Source organism: Sorex fumeus, unplaced genomic scaffold, assembly GCF_029834395.1.
Source record: "Sorex fumeus unplaced genomic scaffold, SorFum_2.1 ptg000030l, whole genome shotgun sequence".
Lineage (NCBI taxonomy): Eukaryota > Metazoa > Chordata > Mammalia > Eulipotyphla > Soricidae > Sorex > Sorex fumeus.
In genome coordinates, this window is record NW_026606087.1 from 9,033,911 (window position 1) to 9,046,883 (window position 12,973).

Sequence of the window (12,973 nt, forward strand, 5' to 3'; positions counted from 1 at the left end):
GCTATAATATAGGCAGAATACCTAGGAAGAAACAAGCTCTTCATTAGTTCTTGGCCTGCAAACCTAAAAGACTTCTTTGAAAATCTTCACCCCTCTGTCCCTCAAAGGAGAAAAGAAAATGTCAAAGCAAAATCCATGAACTAGGAAGCCTAGTTACAATGCTGGCATACAGGATTTTGGGGGGCCTTCCCAGTGTTTCTTAGAGGTATGGGGGCTGCCCCCTGTGTTACTCTGCTGGGCAGTGCAGGCTTATTGTTCACTACTCAGTCTGGCCCTGGTGTTGCTGGAGGTCACCAGGTCACTGTGGCAGTGTGTGGGGTGGGGGCTATAGGGCCACATACAGTGGTGCTTGGGGGCAGTCACCAGGACAACGCACATCAATACTGGATTGGGGAGAACGTGATACTGGAATCAAACTCAGGGTTTCTTGCATGCAAGCTTTGAGCTATCTCCCATGCCAAGAAGTACAGGATTCAAAATAGCAAAAGGAAGTAAAACCCAACTCTGTGATGTCAAGTTCTATTTTGGTAGTTGAATTATAAGTCCCTCAAAGTTAAAATATTAAACAGACCCTTAGCTATAAGATGTGCTGCCAGGCATCTGTATGGAATATAACCATGTAATCAGAGTGTATTGTACTTCTCTACACAAAGAGAACCAAAGCTACTGCTTCTAAAGATTAGGAAACTTTCATTAGACTGACAGAAGACAGTACAGAGGAAATGGCTTGGGGGTGGAGGAGATGTATGAAAGAGGATGAAAGGAACAGTGTTCATGCTATCCAAATTAGAGCCAGGATGTTTATGCTCAAATCTTGTCTTGGCTCAGTGTCGAGGGGACTGAATAATGGGGACATGGGAAAGTATATCTCTGAGGTCCTTAAATTAGGCATTAAATATACCAAATTCCTTCATTAGACACTTCATATTTATAGCCGACTCTATACATTTCTGAATATATGTTGTGCTGAAAGACCAAGCAGGACCATGCCAATTGCCCCTTTCTTTTCTTTTCTTTTTATTTTTTTTGTTGCTAGTGTTCTTTCGACTGCAGTTATTATATTCTATTGTTTACAAGTCACGTGTTGTAAGGAGTGAAAGAGAATTTTTATTTACTTTCATATTTCTTTCATTAATTCATATACATATATTTTTTTGTGCATTATTTTTGCTTCTCAGGGGGTGGAGCAGAGGGCCAATATCCGTTGGTGCTCAGAACTTATTCCTGACTCTGTGCTCAGGGATAACTCCTCATGGTTCTTGGGAAACCACATATGTTGTCAGGGATTGACCACATGCAAGGCAAACACCTTAATCCCTGCGCTATCTCTTCAGACTCTGTGTTATTTTTTTAATGTAGAACATTGTATTAGGCATATTGGATGCAGTATGCGTGGCTTGGATCCTCACGGAGCGTATGTCTCTTTTAGCACCGTATTCCTGGTTGATTTTGTTAAGTGATGTGATTATTGTATTATTGCAAATGGCTAAATTAGCACTCACTAAAATAGCATTAAAGATTTTCAGATGTCAGTTTCTCTAACAAATATTTGGCCAGGATGAAGATTAATTAAGATCAATTAATACTGATAGCCATTGAATTTAGTCTTCTTTATATTTTCCTTCTAAAAGAACTGTACTAATTTAAAGAATTTTTCTTAAGAATTAAAGTTCTAGGGGCTGGAGTGATAGCACAGCGGGTAGGGAGTTTGCCTTGCACGTGGCCAACCCAGATTCGATTCCCAGCACCCCATATGGTTCCCAGAGCACTGTCAGGAGTAATTTCTGAGCGCAAAGCCAGGAGTAACCCCTGTGCATTGCATGGCCAGGTGTGACCCAGAAAACAAAAAAAAAAAAAAAAGAATTAAAGTTTAATGAAGCCCTGGTTTCAATCCCCGGCACCTAATAAGAAATGTAAATAAAATTCCATTAATAAGTTGTCATAGAATTGGAAAATAAAATAAGAACTATTAATATCTCTTATGATCTTTCCCATTGCTTTAATACACAAAAGAGTCAGCACTAGCCATTTCCAGAAATGAAAACAATTGCTGTCTTGGATCAGAGAAGAGAAAATATCAATGATTTCTATTGAGTTCCCTGCTTTTTTATAGATGTTCCTCAAAGGATAAATAGAACTTTAAGAAGTTTGGGAAGTGGGAAACTTAAGAACCTTATTACAGAGCTTAAGGAATGGTAGTTATAATTTGCCTGGAGCATTGTTATATTCTGTGACTTATGTTCCTTAAGAAATTTTGTGCACAATTGGGCTGGAGAGAGAGTATAGCAGATCAGGTGCATGCCTTGCTTGTGGTTGACATGGGTTCAATCCCTGGCATCCTATAGGGTCCCCCATGCACCTCCAGGTGTAATTCCTGAGTGCAGAGCCAGGAGTAACCTCCCGCTCCCCAAAAAGAGAATATTGTACAAGGATACTCTTGTTGCATGTGCAAATTACCACACTAATTTGAGGATGGAGAAAGTTAGAGAAGCAACCATCCATATATAGGCTAGGTTTCCTGAGGTTAAGCTCTTAATGAATTAATTAGAGTAGAGAGTAGAAACTCACTCAGTTTGAGTTCGGAATGTAACTTGTTCTGATTTACGTTTCACGTTGTCTCCTGTGTTTTCCAGTGTGCCTCAATATGAACAGAAAGGTCCTTTTTAAAAAAAAAAATCCTTTATTTATTTATTTATTTATTTATTTTTACTTTCTGGGTCACACCTGACGATGCACAGAGATTGATTACTCCTGGCTCTGCACTCAGGAATTACTCCTAGCGCTGCTCAGAGGACCATATGGGATGCTGGGAATGGAACCCGGGTCAGATGCGTGCAAGGCAAACACGCCCTACCCGCTGTGCTATCGCTCCAGCCCCAAAAATCCTTCCTTTAAATAAATTCTTATTCTGTTTTATTTTTCTTTTTGGGCCACACCTAGCAGTAGTCAGGGCTTACTCTGGGCTCAGGGCTCAGAGGGACCATATGAGCAGCTAAGTGTCAAATCAGGGTAGGCTGCAAGTGAGGCAAGCGCCTTATCCCCTGTCTCTCTGGTTTCATCGTTTTTTGTTAGTTGTGGGTGCATGCCCCATGGTACTGAAGGTGAAGGGCACGCAGTGCTTAAGATCAAACCCCGGGCATCACAAATGCAAGCATGTGTTTGACCACTTACGCCACATCCTTAGCCTCAGTTTGGGTTTTCTTAATGTGGAACCAATTGACTTTACAAAAAACTGATTTAGTTTTCACACAGACAACTCTATCAGACTGTACAAAAGGCCTAGAACTTGAAAGGTCAAACCTGCCCTCTGGCATCAATATCACTGAGATAAAGAATACTAATAATTTGTTAATATCCTTTTTTGGGGGAAGGAATGCTAAAATATCAATTTGACCCTTGCCACTATCTCTGTTTATCATGAACAAGTTAAATTATTTCCAGGATGTATCTTAAACTCCCCATTATTAACATTTTTTGCTTTGTTTTTTCGTGGGGAGCCACACCCTATGGTGCTCAGTGCTGAGATGAACCTGAGGCATGGGACCAGCCCTTTGGGCTATCTCCCCTGCCACTCCCCATTATTTTTGATGCTTTTCCTGCAGCTGAGTAAATACCTCTTCAGAGTATGTGACAATTGAAATATCCTAGGCTTTGAAACTTGTCTTGTAGTGTGCCTTAGAAGTTGTTTTTAATTCATTTTCTTACATTTCTTCCTTTAAAATGTAAGTTGATTCTGTGGGCTTTGGCATTCAAGTCTCTTCATCACTTTGTGGGAGGAGAAATTGGTAGTTTCGAACATCCCACCAGGCATGACGACCTTCGGATTTTAAGTGATTTACATTATTCTCTCCAAGTTCCTTGTCATAGTGGATTAACAGTTTTTTTTTTTCAAAATTCCACTAATCTGATTCTCCCTGCTAATGCTCCATTTTCCACTGCTTATTATTTAATGACAGCCTCTTCTAGTTAAAATATTGTATTTATATTTATTTTGCAAACTAGTGGAGTCTTTAAGATATTCTCAGAATGCCCTCCCTGGAAAACTCCCTGGAACTCAGACCAGACTGCTTGGATCTCGGCTGCTTTGGGGGAGCTCCTTTACTGCTGCTGCAGGACCAAAGGTAGCTTCCTTTAATGTCTCTGGGCTTTGCAGGACTCCCCCAGGCCAAGCGCTGGGGGCAACGGAAAGAGCTCAACGGTTTGTTTGAAGGCCAGCCGGCTGTGCAGGCGGCTTTTCCCAGACTCGCCCAGCTCCGGCTTTTCATGCATACCAGCAGAGCCGCTTTTCCCCCCAGTGATTGAAACCATCTGGACTGCAGGGGGGTCACGTGTGTATGAGAAAATGACATAAAGTTTCAGACCCCTTCATGCTTTGCTCCAGACCCAGACAATTCTTGGTCGGATGGTGCGGCGGTGAGGGCCATCCAGTTGGACGCTCATCCTGTCTCCCACCCTCCTCCTCCCTGGCCCTATACCCTCCCCTGCATCCCCACCCCCCACTTGTGCGCACTCTCAGCGCGGGTTTTCTTGTTCGCCGCGGAGCGGGCTCCGAGAGCCCACCCTCTCTGTCTCGGGTGGAGGCACACCTCCTCCACGCCCCCCTGCGCTCCACTCGGTGCTCCCTCCCTCCTTCCCTCCCTCCGCTTTCCCTCCGGCCCGGCAGCAGCCCGGGGCGCGGATGCCTGCCCGCCGCCCGCCTTCTCTCCCAGAGCAGCTCCCCCTCCGGGCTGCGCGGCTCCCGGCCAGTCCCCGTCCGCGCGGTAGCCCAGCCGGGCTGGGGAGCCACCGAGGTAAGTGAGCGCAGGCCGCTCCCCTCATTTCCGTGCCGCACGGGAGGCTGCCCTGGTGCCCCGGTCGGGGCAGGGGGAGCGCGCGGAGGGGCGCGGGTTCCGGCTCTGCCCGGCCGGTCGCGGCCGCCCTCGCCTGTTCGTTTCTCCCTAGCCCGGCGGGGCTCCAGCCCTCCAGCATCCCGACGCCGGGACTCCGGGGATGCCTCTGCAGGCGCCGAGGGGGCAGCACGAGCGGGCCAGGGGAGACGCTCTCCGGGCGGTCGTGGCCCGCCCGGCTTTCCGGCTCGGCAGGGGCGGCGCGGTGGGGGGTGGGGAACGCCGAGGGTCCGGGGAAGCGCAGAGCTGCAGGGGAGGCGGCGCGGCGCGCGCTGGGGCTCGGCGAGCACTCCTCGCGCCCCGAGTGCAGCGCGGCGGCCGACAGTGCAAGCGCTTACCTGGTGTCCTGGTAGTTTGTGTGCAGGCGCCTCTGACACACACACACACACACACACACACACACACACACATGCACGCACACACACGCGAGCTCAAACAAAGGAAGAGGAACTTTCTACTTCGCCACTTCAACTTAGATATAAGTTTGTTGAATGATTTTCTTGTGTGTGTGTGTGTGTGTGTGTGTGTGTGTGTGTGTGTGTTTTCTCCTGGGGGCACACCCGGGGATGTACAGAGGTTATTCCTGGCTCATGCACTCAGGAATTACTCCTGGCGGTGCTCAGGGTGGACCATATGGGATGCTGGGAATCGAAGCCCGGTCAGCCGCGTGCAAGGCAAACGCCCTACCCGCTGTGCTATCACTCCAGCCCCATGAATGATTTTCTTAAGCCCCTCCTTCACCACCAACCTTCTTCTGAAAGTGCAGTGTGCAGTATTAGGTAGCCAATATTTAGGCTGTCTTATCCAATCATTTAGTAAATTAAAACTTTTTTAAAGAGTTTCTAATGAGATAGTGATTGCATTTTTCTGGGTTATTTGACTGTGGCTCGTATGTATTTGGATATTAATAAATCATACTCTTGACTTCATGGCTGGATTTGCCTAATGCTGCTTTTACCTGTAGGTGTCCCTGCTGTTTGGACAGCAAGGTCAGCTTGGGACTAGTTGAAGAGGCCATTACCCATCTTTAGCACTATTTGAGCTATTTCCCACATGCACACAGCTACATATAAATCATCATTTTTTATCAAAATAACATAAGGTTAAAACCCAAGTGATTGTTTTTGTTTTGTTTATTGGAGACTTTGTTGATGGGTGAAGTTGTTTTGTTGATTGGTGAGTATTTTCTGAAGGCAAATTCCTCAGTGGATGGCATTCTTTAGAGATAGGGGTGTATAAAGGTTCAGAACCAGTCTCAGAAAGCTAATAAAGTAGAAGTCAAATTGCTCATTGATTACCTTCCAGGCTGAGTTAAACACAGCACAGGGCAGGAGCCCAAGAAGAGAGACTGTGAATGGGTGAAGACTTCCAAACTGTACTTCCTTGGCAGAGTTCCCCAGCAACTGCACAGATTTAGGCTTTGGTTTTCATTTACCTGGGTAATAGTACCTTTCAAAAAACTCTCCAGTACCTGGGATGGATTTGAGTGTCTCTAGGAAGTAGTTGTATCTTCTGATTGGGTCAGAAGGGTACCTATTTTTAGTAAATAACTCTATCTTCGAAGTACTTTTGTTTGTTTGTTTGGGTCACACTTAGTGAGGACTTACTCCTGAGTTTAAGGATCACTCACTTGGTACTCGAATCATATGGGGTATCATGGATCGAATTCTGGTGGCCTAAATATAAGGCAAGTGCCTTAACCCTTGTATTATTTTTCCATCTCTTCAAAGCATTTTTAAAAACTGAATATTTGGATTGATTGGCTTGATACTACTAAACCCGGATGGAGTTGACTTTGTGGACTCATTGGGGAAGAGTGACATATAAAAGAAGAAGAACAATTTCAGATCCATTAGCTTAGAATATAATAATTACAGAATTAAGCTGCTTGCCTTCTATGTAGTTGACCCTGATTTGAATTTTTTTGCTCTATTTATGGTCCCCCAAGCACCACAGAGGTCCTTCTTGAGAGCAGATCCAGGAATAGTTCCTAAACACTCCTGTATGTGCTTTCCCACAAGACCCCTCTCCCATCTCCCCAAGAACTATAGAAGCTTTGAGAGCTGGGGAAGATAGTGTTTGTCTAACCCTGGTTAGATTTCCAGCAGTACATGCCCTGTTCTGCCCCACCTACACCCAGCATCATTGGGTGTAGCTTTGAAGATCCCCAAGCCCCACCAGGTATGGTCCTGGTGGCCACTAGGGTGACCCTGGTGGTCCCCACCATAACATAATTTGAGCTCACAGCATCCTCTGACCCTACCATTGAGCGACCACCCCAATTAGCCAAGGAACACTGGGAGTGTCTAACCCCTTGAGCACCCTTTGGGAGGTCTCCCACCCACCCTACCTTCCACCCATAGAATTATAGAAGCTGGGAGGACAAAATGGCTATGAGCCAGAATGACTATAGAAAAGGAGAGATGTTAGTTGAACCTTGAAGAAAAACATGATTCTGAAATGAATGGAGAGTTGAAGGGGCTGGCTTTCATGATAAGAAGGAGTAGATTATTTAGATTGGAACTGGGGAGAAAAATCATAGAGACATCTCTGTGCTTATGCCCCCCTTTCTGTTTCATCCTCTGCTGTTGAAAAGAAGTAGATACTATTATTCTTGTTTGAAAGGTTAAGGGCTTCTTGTATTAGAGAGATCAGAATGATAAGTAAGGTGCTTTAGATCACACAAGTAGTAAGTGGTAGAGCTGGAATTCCAGCTCTGGGTGTCTACCTCTAAAGAAGCAGATACTTTCCACAGTGGTCAGAATCCTCAGGGCCTAGAACTTTATCTGGTAGACATTGTCTAGCTTTGAAAGATCATTGAGAATAAGAGTGCTGAGCTAAACAGTGGCTTTTAAAGGTAAATATGACACCTACATTCAGGAATGTGACATGCTCATCCCAGGTAAAGCATACCATCCTAGTTTTTAATTAGGCAGTTGAAAAAAAAAAGTGAATGTAGCCAGGATATCTAGGGACTTAAATCCCTCAATAGCCTGGTTTACTGGGTAGAATGTGGTTGCCCTGACCACAGGGCTGTTGGGGGTCAGAAAAGATCTGCCCAGGAGCCCCTGAGAATGGAATGTGTATTTTTTGAGTGGTAGGTTTGTTGTTCACGTTCTCCACGTGTTTTGTAGTGCGTTGGTGAACTATTTATCTTTCAGAGCTGCTCTAAGATACAGATCAGTCTTGTGATTTCTCTTGAAATTTCTTTTACTCAGAAATTTACCAAGTGGCAGAGTGGTCCCAAACCAGTGCCTCTGCCCTGAAGATTGCTTTTTAAGATGAAGCTCCTCTCCATTCACCCTCATTTAGTTCTTTAAAGTGACATTTTAAAAAACTTGCTACCTGCTAGGTGAACATGAATTGAGTATCCTTTCTATTTTTCTGCTTTTTGGGTCATACCCAGCGGTGCTCAGGGGTTACTCCTGGCTCTACACCCAGGAATTACTTCTGGTGGTGCTCTGGGGACCATATGGGATGCTGGGGATTGAACCCAGGTCAGCCGTGTGCAAGGCAAACGCCCTACCCACTGTGCTATCGCTCCAGCCCCGGGATATCCTTTCTTAATAATAAGACCAATTGAAATAAAATATGCATCTATTTCATTTTCTCTTAGGAAGGAGTAAGAGGATGCCTTTGGAGAGTTGCTGTGTGGAAATTTAGAAGGGATATGAAAACCAGGCTTTAGAGGTGTGCAAAACTTTCCTTACCCCTCCATATTTCTTATGGGTTGAATGTGGGTTCAGATATACAACTAGAGAGCTTACAAGGCCATTGGATACTTGAGTTTAGAGCCAGACCTTTTTGATTCTCTACAGATAATGAGCTCAGGAAGGACTGCAGTGGGTAGAGCCAATTCATTAGAATTGGCTCCCACTTTGAAAACTATCTAAATTATTCTGTTTCTTGTGCACCCTCTGGGCCTTTTCTTCTACACATGTTAGTTCTCTTAAAACTTGTTTCTTTGACCAAAGAATATCAGGTGGTAGTTGCACATAGAAGGGCAACTACATGAAGGAAAAAATCAAGTTGTGAACTAGAAAAGTTTAGTTTTAATAGTTAATTTGAGGGGGAGGCGCACACCCACTAGTGCCCAGGGCTTACTCCTGGCTCTGTGATCAGGGCTCACTGTTGGTGTTGCTCAGTGAACCATGTGGTGTTGGAGATCGGGCCTCAGTCAGCTGCATATAAGGCAAGCACCTTAATCTCTATACTATCTCTCTGGGCCTTCAACCGTGTTCTTTTTTTTTCTTTTAAATATAAAACATGAAGGAATAGTGGATATGGCTTAACTGTAGGGCACATGCCTCACATATGTCAGGAGCAGGCTCCCGGACTGCAAAAGTGTGAAACCAAAGTATCTCACGTCTTCATATCTTTGGGAGCCTGGATTAGGGTAATTCTGTAAGACAGATGAAGTTTATGTCCTGTTTAGTCCCTTGGTTCTTCCTGTTTTATATCTTATGTCACCTGAAGAGCGTTTTATTTTGTCTGTATTTTCTGGTTATGGCTTATTCCTCCAGAGAATGGTAAAACTCTTGGCTAGTCAACTGGTGATCTTTGGATAGGCGTTCCTGTAAGAATGATGGTGAAGTTGGCTTGTAGAGTAGAGGATCTCATTTGGTTGTATTTTTGTAGCTCAGTGCTTCCTCATACAGTTGTTAATATTTGCGTAGTTGTTAAGCATTTGCCATTTTTATAATTTATATGATAAATGATAAAACTTCATAAATTAATTTAGACTTTCTAATTATAAAAGTTTTGTAAAATAATTTAGATTTTCTAAGAAAAAATCTTCATTCTAGGAAAGCAGTACTGGAGAGTTCCAGATGATGGGTCAATGACAAAAAAAACAACAACAACAACAGCAACAAAAAAAAAAAACCTCTTTTTTGGCAAGCTTGACATCGCAAGTTTGACCCTTGGTGCTGCCCATGTACGCTGAATGTGATCTCAGTGTCTCTGCTGTGTGGACGCCTGGTGCCCAACAGAGCATGATTTCTGATGAATAACCAGGTGTGTGTGAGCAAGATCTGTGGCCAGGAGTGAGAGTCCTCCCAACCCCTAGCACCTGTGTGAGTACCACAGTGATCCCTGGCAGACACTACAGTCAGAATGTACGAGAACACAACAGCTAAACTGTGTGGTCCCCCAGGAGCACTGCTCTGAGTGTGATCACCATCCCAGAGGTGTGACCCTGGCAAACGTGTACCAACCCTTGTCATTGCAGCAACAACAAAGGAAAAGAGATAGTAAGGAAATAAACTTACCCTCCCTTAAAAAAATAGGACTTGATTTGCCTTTGATACTTAGCTGTAATCTCCTAGTGTTGTTAAGCCATTTGTCTATTTTAACCTGCCCCACTCTAAATATACTTAAAGCTCTCTTAAGAGTTTTACTTCCTCTCAAGAGATTTCATAGCCTTTCTAGAGAGCATTTTCTGAGCTTACCAAGCTGATGGTCACAGATTATCTCCTGGTAGTTAGCCTAAGTCTTCTTTTCGTGTTTCTTAGTATTACTGTTTTTCCATCTCTCTTTAATGCACAGATGTTCAGAGTGAACAGATTCTTTCCTGGACCCCAGGGACAGTTACCAAATATACAGATTGTCCTGACTGTAATCATCTTTTCCTTCTCTTCCTCTGGCCAAACAAGCTGAACTCTATCTGTTTTTCTTTCTAAATCTTGCTTTTAGACCTATCATTATACTTGTTTTGGTGTTTTGTTTTATACAGGAAGTCAATATCAGATATGTTGGCAATTAAAACTTTCAAATTAAGGGAGACTTTTTGAAATAAAATGTGCTCTCCCTACTCCCTGCATCTATCAGCATGAGTAATTTGGAACATATATAAACTTTGGAGATGATCTTTTAAAAATATTATCATCAAAAGAATTTTTCCCAAGTCCTTTAAGGGCTTAAAATGAGTTCAGCCTTTGCAGATGGCACTAAAAGTAACAGACTAGCCCAATTAAGGCCTTTCTAGAAGTGTGGGAAACATTTGTTTAAACTGGAATTTAGGATCCCAAGCCACCATTAACCCTTTGTTAATAGTAGAAGAGCTAAAACTCCTATTTATGGGTCTTTTATGATAAAGGGCCGCAGTGTTTAGAATATGCTAGGAGCCCTGATTGTCAGTATCCTGGCTTATGTCAATGCTGGTGACTTTGTTTTACTTTGATGTGAAGTTGGGCTCTTGAAAGTTAATATAACTAAGGAAAAGTTTGAATCCAGAGTCATGTAGATTATTCCCTCCTCTCTGTTTTCACTTTCCTCCAAGGCTAACTGTGGTGATGTGCAAAGTGCCTCTTATCAAGAAGTCTATCTTGATGTGGATGTTTTATCTGTGGATGTTTTGTCAGACACCGATCTCCAAGGAAGCATTTGTTTTATTGTCATTCATACACAGTTTCTTTCCTGAATTCAATATTTATTGAATATCTGTTATGGGAAAAGCAGTGGGCTGCCACTTTTAAATATCTGTTCTATGTCTTTTATTCAGTGAATATGCTTTATTATTCGGTGTTTGATGAGTCAATGAATAGACAAAGTTAAGCAGTTGGGTGGGAAATAATTTTTGGATGTGGATGTTGGGAACCTCCTGATTCAGATACTGCTGTTACAAAGTGGCTGTTTATAGATCTCTGAGGTGACCCCTGATAAGGAGACTCAACATGTGGAGATTGATTTTCTAGTGAGTGAACACCCAAGCCAATTATTTTTTGCAATAGTAGTTATGTTAGATTACATTTTTTTTTTTTGGCAAGGGGCTCTTCTTAGCATGCTATCCCCTGTATAAGGTTGTACCCAGTGGTTAACAGTAAGGACTACATGGATAAGTTTTTCCTTATGCTTGAGATGATTCTAGGTATAAAGATCCAAAGGGCTTCAGACAAACTAGGATGATTCTAACAGTGAAACCTAAGGGAACGGGTTATTGCTAAAGTTGTTTTCTAGCTTTATTCTTTTTTTTAAGTGAACACTGTGTAGAGACCTTGAGATAAAGAAGACTCAGCCAGCAAATGAATATTTAGTGTCAGAGGGTTAGGGAGAGCATGAAAAGATAGGATTTAAAATCCAAGTGTTCATTTCAATCATTAGTGTCAAATTAATCAGATAGAAGTTGTGAGGATTTTGTTCTATTTTTTCCACATTCGTGCTTTGATGGTCACTGTCTTGAATTCGAATAGAATTTAGAACCAAAGTGTTTATGTAGAAAGTGATAACAGAATCAGGAGAGATGGGCAGAGGCCATTATGTACCTTATTTCTTCCTTTGCTACTGATTTGTGTCTGAGCCAGTTTAGGAGTCCTGTCATGTTCCCAGCTCTGCTTATGTTCAAGTCGCCTTCATTTTTTCCCATGTGTTTGTCATTGTTATGGGTCCCTGGAGGGCCAGGGGGTAGATCTCAGGCATGAAACTCAATCTTGGTAGAAGCCACATCAAGAACAGGTCCTGGGAGGTCAACTATATTTTCTGTGCTTTATTAAGGGGAGGGAGTTAGATAGGTGGGGCAGGGAACAGAAGTCAGGAGGGTATATAGTCCTGCTGAATTGAGCAAGGAAAAAAATAGCCAACCCCCCCGCCCAACCCCGTTTCCTCACCACTCACCACCTCTCACTGACCTTTGTTCTGTTTGAGACTCTTACCACTGGAAGTTATTTGTTAAATAACAGTAACTAGATGAAGGCACTGTAACATCTGTACATTGGTGAGAAGAATCATCCTAGATTATTCTCTAAATATGATTTGGGTCATATGCCCATTTTCTCTCCGTCCTAGGACTGGATGTTACTATTTTCTTAGGAATATTCCGGTTTCATCATCTAGATTATTTTTTAGGGCAATGGTGACTGGGGTAGTAAAGGGAGTGTTGAGTATGACCTGTTACTTGACATGAGAAACTTTTACAAGAACACAAATGTCAGAAAAAAGACAGGAAGGTTTATAAGCAAAGCATTAAGATTGGGAAGTCAGATGAACTAAATGGCATGGGTAATGAGAATAGCATTTGGCCAGCATCACTACCTTTGCCAAGATGGGCTGGAGGGTTAGACGATGGGATGGTATTAAGGATATCTTGTAAC

At 43.2% G+C, this 12,973-nt stretch overlaps 1 protein-coding gene across 1 annotated transcript in view; it reads left to right on the plus strand.

The window, feature by feature from the left end:
- The first annotated feature begins 4,662 nt into the window (after positions 1-4,662).
- DENND2B (DENN domain containing 2B) overlaps positions 4,663-12,973 on the plus strand; it is a 198,761-nt gene continuing 190,450 nt past the window's right edge. The window contains exon 1 of the mRNA XM_056116022.1: positions 4,663-4,790. The gene's annotated coding sequence lies outside the window, so the exon portion shown is untranslated. The remainder of the gene's footprint in view (positions 4,791-12,973) is intronic.